This window comes from Leuciscus leuciscus, assembly GCF_965113295.1.
Source record: "Leuciscus leuciscus genome assembly, chromosome: 3".
Lineage (NCBI taxonomy): Eukaryota > Metazoa > Chordata > Actinopteri > Cypriniformes > Leuciscidae > Leuciscus > Leuciscus leuciscus.
This window is the reverse complement of record NC_138727.1, coordinates 25,119,386-25,131,032: the sequence shown is the minus strand read 5'-3', so window position 1 is coordinate 25,131,032 and position 11,647 is coordinate 25,119,386. Positions and strand designations below refer to the sequence as shown.

At 50.7% G+C, this 11,647-nt stretch overlaps 1 long non-coding RNA gene across 1 annotated transcript; it reads right to left on the bottom strand.

The window, feature by feature from the left end:
• Positions 1-7,233: 7,233 nt before the first annotated feature.
• Positions 7,234-8,877, bottom strand: LOC309493573. The gene is made up of 3 exons (XR_014204000.1): positions 8,753-8,877; positions 8,000-8,107; positions 7,234-7,962 (listed from the first exon to the last, which is right to left on the bottom strand). It is a non-coding gene; the product is annotated as an uncharacterized lncRNA (long non-coding RNA).
• Between the last annotated feature and the right edge of the window lie 2,770 nt (positions 8,878-11,647).

Sequence of the window (11,647 nt, the reverse complement as noted above, 5' to 3'; positions counted from 1 at the left end):
AGCAATTGACGGTCATACGTAATCAATGTAAAAACTTTAGGAATAAAAATAAAAAACAAACGCCCTATCGACCGCTACTGCCTACTGGCGCGAGCGAGCCGTGGGGCCGCCATCTTAGACCGGTCACCCGCTCCACTCAGTGTAATCTGTATGGCAGGTGCAATGAGCTGTCAGCGCATTTAATTAATCATACCTCACTGAATACCGAACTGATTTTCACGCGGGTTTTTTTTTTGCTGCAAAGGTCATTCATGTAGCTATTATACAGGACACATGGTTCGGCGTATTTTAATATTTATAGTAGGCTTAACAACAGTAATATAATATTCTGATATAAGATATAAAGTGACCAGACGTCCAAAATCAATATATGTGATGTAGGATATAAGGTATTTTATAAATCACACACTATAAATATGATAAAGAAGCAGAAACAGATAGTTGCAATAAAGTACAATATTTTAATAAGTTGAAGAAACGTGTGTGTTTTACATTTACATTGCTTCCTGATATCACGTGCGCAAACACAAATAACCTATATATATATATATATATATATAAAACAGTCATGTCTGGTCGAAAAATGTATGAATTAACTTCAGATTGGATTGCGCTAAAAGTAAGTTTCGTGCCTCTTACAAGTGCTTTCGAACTTCTTTCTGATCTGAATGGTATGTGGAAAACACTTGAGTTGAGGGAGGGAGAAAACACTTGTGGGAGACTTCTCCTAGTGTCTAGAACGCAACTGAATGCCTTTTCAAGCGTCTCAATACTTGAAAAACCACAGGAAACGTACTCGGTTACTAACGTAACCTCGGTTCCCTTTCGTGGTCACTCCGAGTTACGTCGGATGACGACGATTGGGGTTTCGCTTAGAAGCCTATCACCTTCGAGTATATAAAACGAGCCAATGGCAATGAAATGCCATGGGTCTGCGGAATTTGCATAGCGTAACTCCGCCCGCCGCAGGGGGTATATAAGGAAGTACGCTGGCACAATGCAGATATGTTTTCGCTTCGGAGCCGAGAACTTCTCCACTCCTGCAAGCCAAATATTCTGAGTTAGTCTTCTCTTACCTTCGAGACGAGCGAACTCTCCGGTGTTGGTGTGACGGCGATTTCAGCGAGTGCTCACTACCCTGCTGATCTTGTCAGTGATCTGACAGATAGTGTGTTTCTCCCTGTTCGCTTCAGCATCTGCGGAGTTTTTCCTCTCACAAAAAGAGCATTGCACGTGGCACGTCTTTTTAAAGATGCCTCGCCCGTGCACTTCTGGTTGCGGTGGCGAGATATTTTTCTCTGATGAGCACGATCGCTGCTTAACGTGTTTGGGCGTTGATCACGCTAAAGCAGCGTTCGTGGATGACTCATGTTCCCACTGCGGGAACATGACCATCTCTATGCTGCGGTCGAGACTCAATGAGCTCACTAGAGCGAGAGTCCCCCTACCCACACCCCGATCTACTGGTCCCGAGAGGGCTAGTACTTCGGCTGGTGGCCGGGGTGACCTGAGGGTGACTGTGTGGGACATACCGCCGACACGTCCACGGTCCACACACCCCTCTCCAGCATCAGCACCCGCGAGTGTTCAAACTGAGACCGCTGGTCCCTCTTCGGAGCCCCAGCGCGTCTCGTTTGGAGCTCCAGAGGAAGATACTATGTCCATCGCTGCATCACAAGGTGGGCACGAGTCCTCGGGAAGTGAGGATTCGGCTGTGTTGCCGCCCTCGGGCGTGCCAGCATTGCCCGAGTCTGATCCCGAGCTGACCGCCATGCTTTCCCGGGCAGCCGCGGCCATTGGTATTGAGTGGTCCCCGCCACCTGATCCAGTGCGCTCGCGGCTGGATGATTGGTTTTTGGGAGCGGCCGCTGACACCCGTCGCCGCCCAACCCCAATACCATTCTTCCCGGAAGTGCATGAGGAAGTCACGCGGTCCTGGAAGGCTCCCATGTCTTCCCGTGATCGTTCGTCGGCTTTCTCCGCCTTTCCTCCCCTCGATAGAGCTGATGCTTGTGGGTACACTGGGATTCCCACGGTTGAACGTTCTGTCGCGATGCAGCTGTGTCCGACAAGCGCTTCATCACGTGGTGATCCTAAGCACCCGTCCAAAGCCTGTAGATTCTCGTCTACCATGGTGGCGAAATCTTACAGAGCGGCGGGACAGGCAGCTGCCTCTTTGCATGCCATGGCCATCTTACAGGTCTACCAGGCCAAGATGCTTCGTGACATGCACGAGGGTAGGACAGACCCAGGGCTCTTCGATGAGCTGCGCGCCGCCACCGACCTCGCTCTCCGGGCGACGAAGGTGACCGCGCGCTCCCTGGGTTTGGTGATGTCCACAGCTGTGGTCCAGGAGAGACATCTCTGGCTGAACCTGGCTGATATGCGTGAGCCCGAGCGGACTCGTCTGCTTGACGCTCCCATATCCCAGGCCGGCCTTTTCGGCGCTGCAGTCGAGGACTTTGCCCAACAGTTCTCGACTGCTCAGAAGCAGACTGAGGCGATTAAGCACATTCTGCCCCGACGCTCTGCTGCTCAGCCGTCGGTACAGAATCCTCAGCCTGCTCGCCGCCGAGGGCGCCCTCCCGCGGCTCCCGCCCCTCCCGCACGGCCCCAGCAGCAGCCTTCATCTGGGCCGCGTCGTGGAGGAAGCCGTAGGAAGGCGCCACAGCCCTCTCCAGCCCCGCAGCCCGCTAAACGCCAGGCTAAGCGGCGCTCCTGAGACGGGCAGCTCAGGATTGGCTTTCTTTTCTCTACAGGAGGTGGTAGCAGGGCCACTCCTTCCCCCGGTGGAGGGCCGGGGGAGAATCTTTTGTTCTCCACTCCCCGCTGCTCGTCCCACGACGGGCAGCACCCTAATGTGGTTAAAGAAAGAATCGAAATCCCCAATCCTGAGCCTACAGACCCAGAGGGCCGCAGTGCGCGCCACCCTCGGGTCCCGCCACTGCCGCCCTCCTCTGTCCCAGAGGTCTGGGATGACAGCACGCGCCGCCCACGGGCCACGCTCCTCTCATCCCCCTCTGTCGCCAGACCCCTGCCAGAGCACGCCCCCGTGGGACGCGCGCCCTCCCCTGGCCTCCTCTGGCAGGACGCGGTTAATGACCGTGCCCCCGCACAGGGCCGCGATGCCACCCTCGCCGGGGCCGGTCATTCCGCCTCGCTGCCCCACCGACGGTACGTCTGTGGTTCGTATGACCCCGCTGGTGCACTTTCTGGAGGCCTGGCTAGAGCTTCCCAGACTGTCCCGCTGGGTCGCGAGAACCATCAGGCTCGGCTACGCGATTCAGTTCGCGCGATCTCCTCCCCGCTTCAGCGGAGTCCGCTTCACTATGGTCGGTGGCAATGCCCCTGTCATGAGAGCGGAGGTCGTCACCCTGCTGGCGAAGGGTGCGATCGAGATTGTCCCTCCAGCCGAAATGAAGTCCGGCTTCTACAGCCCTTACTTCATTGTACCCAAGAAGTCCGGTGGGTTACGGCCAATCCTCGACCTGCGCGTCTTGAACCGCTCCCTTCACAGGCTGCCGTTCAAGATGCTAACGGCCAAACACATCCTCCAGTGTGTGCGGCCGCAGGATTGGTTTGCAGCGATCAACCTGAAGGACGCCTACTTCCATGTCTCCATTTTACCTCGACACAGACCGTTTCTACGGTTTGCTTTCGAGGGGCAGGCATACCAGTACGCGGTTCTCCCTTTCGGGCTAGCCCTGTCTCCTCGCGTCTTTACGAAGGTCGTCGAGGCAGCCCTTGTTCCCCTTCGGGAACACGGGGTTCGCATCCTGAACTATCTCGACGACTGGCTTATCCTAGCTCACTCTCGAGACCAGGTTTGCGAACACAGGGACCTAGTGCTCCGGCACCTAGTCCGTCTGGGCCTTCGGGTCAACTGGGAGAAGAGCAATCTCTGCCCCGTGCAGAGGATCTCTTTTCTCGGTATGGAGATCGACTCGGTCGCCATGTGCGCGCAGCTTACGAGCGAGCGCGCGCAGTCACTGCTGACTTGTCTTCGTCAGTTCGAGGACAAGAGTGCGGGTCCACTGAAACGTTTTCAGAGGCTCCTGGGGCATATGGCATCCGCAGCCGCAGTAACGCCGCTGGGATTGCTTCATATGAGACCGCTTCAGCTTTGGCTTCGCGATCGAGTCCCGAGGTGGGCATGGCAACACGGCACGCTCCGAGTCCCAGTGACTCCAGCCTGCCGTCAGACCTTCACCCCGTGGGCGAACCTCAATTTTCTACGGGCCGGAGTGCCCTTAGAACGAGTTTCCCGGCATGTTGTTGTGTCAACAGATGCCTCCAACACGGGCTGGGGCGCCATGTGCAATGGTCATGCTGCCGCAGGCTCCTGGACAGGACCCCAGCGCCTTTGGCATGTCAATTGCCTCGAGTTGCTGGCTGTACGTCTCGCCCTGCACCGCTTCCATGCGCTGCTCAGGGGCCAGCACGTACTAGTCCGATCAGACAATACCGCAACAGTAGCGTACATCAACCACCAGGGTGGTCTACGCTCCCGCCGTATGTCGCAACTCGCTCGCCACCTCCTCATATGGAGTCAGAAGCATCTGAGGTCGCTTCGAGCCATTTATATCCCGGGACACCTGAACCAGGCGGCCGACGAGCTGTCTCGAGTTCGGCCTCTCGCTGGAGAATGGCGACTCCATCCCCAGACGGCCCAGCTGATTTGGGATCAGTTCGGCGACGCACAGGTAGACCTGTTTGCCTCCCACGACTCGTCCCATTGCGACCTGTTTTACTCCCTGACCGAGGGCACGCTCGGCACGGATGCACTGGCGCACAGCTGGCCGCGGGGCCTACGCAAGTATGCGTTTCCCCCAGTGAGCCTTCTTGCGCAGACCTTGCGCAAGATCAGGGAGGACGAGGAGCAGGTCATTTTGGTTGCCCCGTATTGGCCCAACCGGACCTGGTTCTCCGAACTAGTACTCCTCGCGACAGCACCTCCCTGGCCAATTCCTCTGAGGAAGGACCTCCTTTCTCAGGGACGGGGCACCTTATGGCACCCTCGTCCCGATCTTTGGAACCTCCATGTGTGGCTCCTGGACGGGACGAGGCAGGTTTGAGTACCCTACCACCTGCGGTGGTGGCTACCATCACTTCCGCTAGAGCATCGTCCACGAGACATGCCTATGCGTTGAAGTGGAACCTCTTCGTCAACTGGTGTTCTTCTAAACATCAAGAACCCACGAAATGCCCGATCAGTGTCGTGCTTTCCTTCCTGCAAGAAGGGTTGGAGCGAAGGCTGTCTCCCTCCACCCTGAAAGTGTATGTTGCCGCCATTGCCGCACATCACGAAGCAGTTGATGGTAAGTCTCTGGGAAGGCACGACCTGATCGTCAGGTTCCTGAGGGGAGCGAGGAGACTAAATCCTCCTCGTCCTCCCTTCGTACCCTCTTGGGACCTCTCAGTGGTTCTAACTGCCCTGCAGAGTGCTCCATTTGAGCCTTTACAGTCAGTGGAGCTTAAGTTCCTGTCAATGAAGACAGCGCTCCTGGTTGCATTGGCCTCCATCAAGAGGGTAGGGGACCTGCAGGCATTTTCGGTTGACGAAGCGTGCCTGGAATTCGGGCCGGCTAACTCTCACGTGATCCTGAGACCCCGGCTTGGATACGTGCCCAAGGTTCCTACCACACCCTTTCGAGACCAGGTAGTGAACCTGCAAGCGCTGCCCTTGGAGGAGGCAGACCCAGCCTTGGCACTGCTCTGTCCAGTACGCGCCCTCCGTGCTTATGTAGACAGAACGCGGTGTTTCAGGACCTCAGACCAGCTCTTTGTCTGTCATGGTGGGAAGCTGAAGGGAAAGGCTCTCTCAAAGCAAAGGTTATCCCACTGGATAGTGGATACCATTGCTTTGGCATACCAGCAGCAAGGTCGTCCGTGCCCCCTTGGTGTGAAAGCCCACTCCACACGTAGTGTGGCTTCCTCTTGGGCTCTAGCGCATGGCGCCTCGCTAACAGACATTTGTAGAGCTGCAGGCTGGGCGACACCCAACACATTCGCGAGATTCTATAATCTCCGAGTAGAGCCAGTTTCTTCTCATGTACTCGCTTCAACCAGCCGGTGCTAGATTCTGCTCAGGTGTCTTCGCTTGCTCGCCATTCCTCTCCACGGACGGGATACGTGCGATATTTCTCTCAGGTGAGTCTGAGTTTCCTCCAGCACTGGTTACGTCAACGCCTGAGTTATGCCAATCTGCCATAACGCAGCTTTTGCGCTTGACTAGGTGCCTCCATGTGCATGGTTCCCCTCTGGGCGACCCCCACATGTGTATTCCACTGTAAGTCTCCTTGTGAGCGTGTGTCTTTCCCTTGGCAAGCCACCTTGCCACCCCTGGGGTTTAAAATTCCACCTGCGGCTGGACACCCCAGTGATTTTCCATATGCAGCCCTCTGGGTCATATGTGTATTCTAAGTCCCCCCCATCAATGGCTGGGCATAATTGCATATTTCTCTCTGGAGATATGCTTCCCAGTGTACCTTGGTATCCCTGTGTTAAGTAGGACTCCTTCGTTCGTGCTAGTCTCACAACAGGGAGCTCAGACTTACGCAGGGCACTGGAAGACAGCCGAGGTGGCGTGATTAGACTGGAACCCCAATCGTCGTCATCCGACGCAACTCGGAGTGACCACGAAAGGGAACGTCTCGGTTACGGATGTAACCCTCGTTCCCTGAGTGGGAACGGAGACGTTACGTCTTCCTGCCACTTCCGCTGTACCGCTGAAAAACGCCTGGGGCTAGTCTCGGCTCCTCAGCGAAGACATATCTGCATTGTGCCAGCGTACTTCCTTATATACCCCCTGCGGCGGGCGGAGTTACGCTATGCAAATTCCGCAGACCCATGGCATTTCATTGCCATTGGCTCGTTTTATATACTCGAAGGTGATAGGCTTCTAAGCGAAACCCCAATCGTCGTCATCCGACGTAACGTCTCCGTTCCCACTCAGGGAACGAGGGTTACATCCGTAACCGAGACGTTCTCTCTAGAGAGGGAACGAGTACTGCGTAATATCTTACGCTATGGGGAAATCTCTTTTCCGCGAGATACTGAAGCCAAAAATTTTCCTTAATTTTGGAATAATGTAAAATGCGTTGCGGCAGCACGCAGACATAGGCGAAACAGCTTGCGCGCCTATTGGCTGCTCTGCGGCAACTGCAGCAGCCTATCGAAAGGCCCCGTCGTGATGTCAGCTCCAATGAGGGCGTTTCATGCCCACTGCGTCACGTCCCGCCGAAACGGGCGTGGCCTTGGGCTATAAATATAGCTCGAGAGGCTGGTATAGCTGGTTTTCATCACCGGAGCGAACCAGAGCGTGTTGCAGGCACGGCAAGATACGCAGTTCTCGTTCCCTCTCTAGAGAGAACCGAGGTTACGTCAGTAACCGAGTACGTTCTCTTACGAGAGGTTCTCTCGTACTGCGTAAAATCTTACGCTATGGGGAACACAGTGTAAAACGCCGTGCGTGCTGAGATCCAGTACCAAAGTCCTAAGGGCAGGTGTCCGGGGCCCATATAGCACATGATCATAATGGGACTCACAGAGAGTCCAGGAAGAGGGGCTAGAATAGCATCATTCCTATAATAAATAGCATCCTATAAGGAGCAATTATATAGATAGTGTTTCACACACAGCCAGGGCGAAACTCGGCCTAGTCTGGTGAATATTATGGGTCTACACACTGCCCATAGAGCTGCATGATCGATCAGCGAGCATTGTTCAAGCAGTTTCAGTATTCTGGGCCGAAAACATCGGGGCAGACAATACCGATTTATCAGACCGAAAGCAGCTTAGCCTGTAAAGCGGGAACCTCTAGGTTATAAAACCTTATAAATGTAGACGGGGAGGCCCAGCCTGCCGCCATACATATATCTTGTAAGGCAATCCCACTAGACCAAGCCCACGATGAGGCCATGCCTCTTGTGGAGTGCGCTCTAACACCTAACACTGCAGGCCCTTAGAAGCGTAAGCCAGCGCTATAGCATCGACTAACCATCTGGATAGGCTCTGTTTCGACACGGCTAGTCCCTTAGAACGTACGTAGAACGAGACAAAGAGCTGCTCTGTCTGTCTGAAGACAGATGAGCGAGACACATAAGCCCTTAATTGCCTTGTATGCAGGAATTAATCAGTCGACTTTGAGACGTTTGCAAATTGTTCAAAATGCCGCAGCTAGATTGCTGACAGGATCTCGGAAGCGGAGCCATATCACTCCAATTTTGTTTTCTTTACATTGGTTGCCTATCCGTTATAGGATTGATTTCAAGATTTTGTTGTTTGTTTTTAAATCTCTAAATGGTCTGGCACCACCTTATCTCTCAGATCTATTGCAGATATACTCTCCATCAAGATCACTTAAGTCTTCTGACCAGAAAATGCTGTCCCAAGGTCTAGACGCAAACTTTGGGGTGATCGTTCCTTTTCAGTGTTGGCTCCGAAACTCTGGAATAGGCTTCCTTTGCATATTAGAACTGCCTCCACAGTGGTATCTTTTAAATCCTTTTTAAAAACTCATCTTTTTTCGCTGGCTTTCCTGTCTAAATCAAATAGCTGAGTTAGTTGATTGTTTGTTTTATGAGAGTAGTTAGATATTTGCATAATATTGTATAAATGTTTTGTACATTTGCTTTTTGCATGTTTTTACAAATTGTACAGCACATTGGTCAACTACCCGTTGTTTTTAATTGTGCTTTATAAATAAATTACCTTACCTTACCTTACCTTACCTTACCTTACCTTACCTTACCTTAATGCCCTGACCGGGCAAAGGAGGCTGGCGTCCTTCTCCTCGTTAGAGACTGGCAGGGCTGACAGGGAAATCACCTGAGACCTGAACGGTGTGTTGAGGGATTTAGGAACGTACCCGTGCCTTGGTTTGAGTATGACTTTCGAGTCATTTGGCCCAAACTCCATACATGTCGCGCTCACTGAGAGCGCTTGCAAGTCCCCAATACGCTTCACTGACGCGAGAGCCAGAAGAAATACTGTCTTGAAAGACAAGTGTTTGATATCCAAGGATTGGATTGGCTCGAATGGGGCACCTTTCATGGCCTCCAAGACCGTGGAAAGGTCCCATATGGGAACTTAGGGAGGTCTGGGAGGATTTAGCCTCTTAGCTCCTCTAAGGAAGCGAATGACCAGATCGTTCCTTCCAAGTGACTGGCCAAGCGTTGGTTCAGTAAACGCTGCTATAGCCGCCACGTAAACTTTGAGCGTGGATGGGGTCCTGCCCTTGTCCAGTAGCTCTTGTAGGAAGGAAAGAACCTCCGTCACCCCACAATCTGGGGGTGACGGAGGTTCTTTCCTTCCCTCTCTAGAGAGAACCGAGGTTACGTTAGTAACCGAGTACGTTTCCTGTGGTTTTTCAAGTATTGAGACGCTTGAAAAGGCATTCAGTTACGTTCTAGACCAGGGGTGGGCAAACTTTTTGGCTCAAGGGCCACACTGGGTTTTAAAATTTGACAGAGGGCTGGCCCAGTAGCAGATTATGAAACACGATCTCATGAAAGTGCCTATCTATACCACAAATTTTATTTCTCGTGCCATTTATATACGGCAAGAATGTTTTTTGCGTGCATATGCTATGCACTGTAAACCCATTGGTTAGGATTAGGGGTGCGGAGTGCGTGCCTATTACACGCCATAAAGTGCGTATCATATGCACGCGAAAACTGCGTATCATAAGTAGGCTACTACAAATACAATTCGTGGTATTCGCACTTTCATGAGACCGGGCTGAGCAAACACATTTACGTTGTGGCAACGTCTGCGCGAAATTCAACAACTGAGAGACGACATTCTGACAATACATTTTTTATGCTAGATATCCCCCATTTAGGCATGTTATGTTTTGAGGTTAATTTTTAATTAGTTAGATGTTAGATAATTATAGCCTATACTTTTAAAATATTGTTTATCCTTATTATTATTTAATGGGCCTAACAGTAAATTAGAAACAAAACACCTGCAAGTGTACACTTAGAAGAGTAAAAATAACAAATTAATTCAACTTTATTAAAACTGCATATGGCAATCAATTTGCACTTCCAAAAGTCATACATTTGTAGAAAAAAAAACGAAATAAACTAATATACAGATTTATTTTTAAGTATAATAAAATAAAACATAAAAAGCAAAGGCAGATCAGAACATTTCATGAACAAAACCGGGTTCTGTACATGGCAGACAGGGGAGCGCGGTCGAAAGCCGGGCGATAAAGGTCGGTAAACGGAATCAGTCAGATACATCCACAAATCCAGAGGAGCAAAGAAACTAAATAGCAGACAAATCAAAGGAAAAACTAAACAGGTGTGCAAGCGGTTACCAACATTTTTTTTTCTCTGTGAGTTTCCAAAAAAGGAAAAAACATTAACGTGCAACAAGTCTATGCGCTGTCTGTTTGGTTTCCATGGTGACGCGTCATTGCTTGTTACGTGACACACCGCAGCCACAACAGCGCTGAATGAATGATGATCTGCTTTTATGTCATTTTTCCTTTTTTACATTTGTTAGCTGGCATGAAATATCTGATATTCCGATTGTCAAATATATGCAATGCAATATATATATATATATATATATAACGCAAAGTATTGCAAGAAAAAGGCAAAATGAATGCGATCTTAAGACAGTTTTTTAAATACTCGACGGGCCGGATTAAACAGCCTAACGGCCCATATGTGGCCCGCGGGCCGTAGTTTGCCCACCCCTGTTCTAGACACTAGGAGAAGTCTCCCACAAGTGTTTTCTCCCTCCCTCAACTCAAGTGTTTTCCACATACCATTCAGATCAGAAAGAATTTCGAAAGCACTTGTAAGAGGCACGAAACTTACTTTTAGCGCAATCCAATCTGAAGTTAATTCATAAATTTTTCGACCAGACATAACTGTTTTATATATATATGTGGCAGTTCGCTCTCTTAAGCGCAACACAATAGGCTACCAATTATGGCACAAAATAGACTACGCCACCCCGGAAAATGGGCCGGGGACCCGCTTGTACATCAAGTGCAAAGCACACAGATACGTGGTGACTGGGTCAGATAACAGACAACAAGGAAACGTTTCGAATCGTTTATTAAATACAAATAAGAAACACAATACCAAAAGGCATAATACAAACATACATTAGAATAAATATATCAACCATAGCACTTATCCATTTCAGAATTGGGGGTTCGGTTCGTCTGCCCGGTAAACACTGCAACAATTAGTACTCTCACCACACAGCACCCCAATCACCCTCTGTGAACACTGCAAGCGATAAGCACACCACCACCACACCAGAAGACGTGGGCGTGGAGCTGGCACCCCAACTCTGAATAAAAGGAAGAAAGGACAAATTGAGACATAAGCAACATACACACACACGCACACAGCACTTTCCACGTAATAGTCTTTTGGTTTGTGGACAGATGGAATCAGTTGTTTACACATAAAAGTAACCACTCACTGGCCAGCGCTCATTAATAGCTTTCCAACACTGCGTTGCCTGATGATTACAGTATTTTAAAAGTATACCCTTCTCCGGTCGGATTTGGAAATACATGTAAGACATTCAAAAACAGACAATAACAATTTTACAGACGTAAATACTTTCAATGACAATGTTTCAACTAAAACAATTCAAGTAGAAATGACAA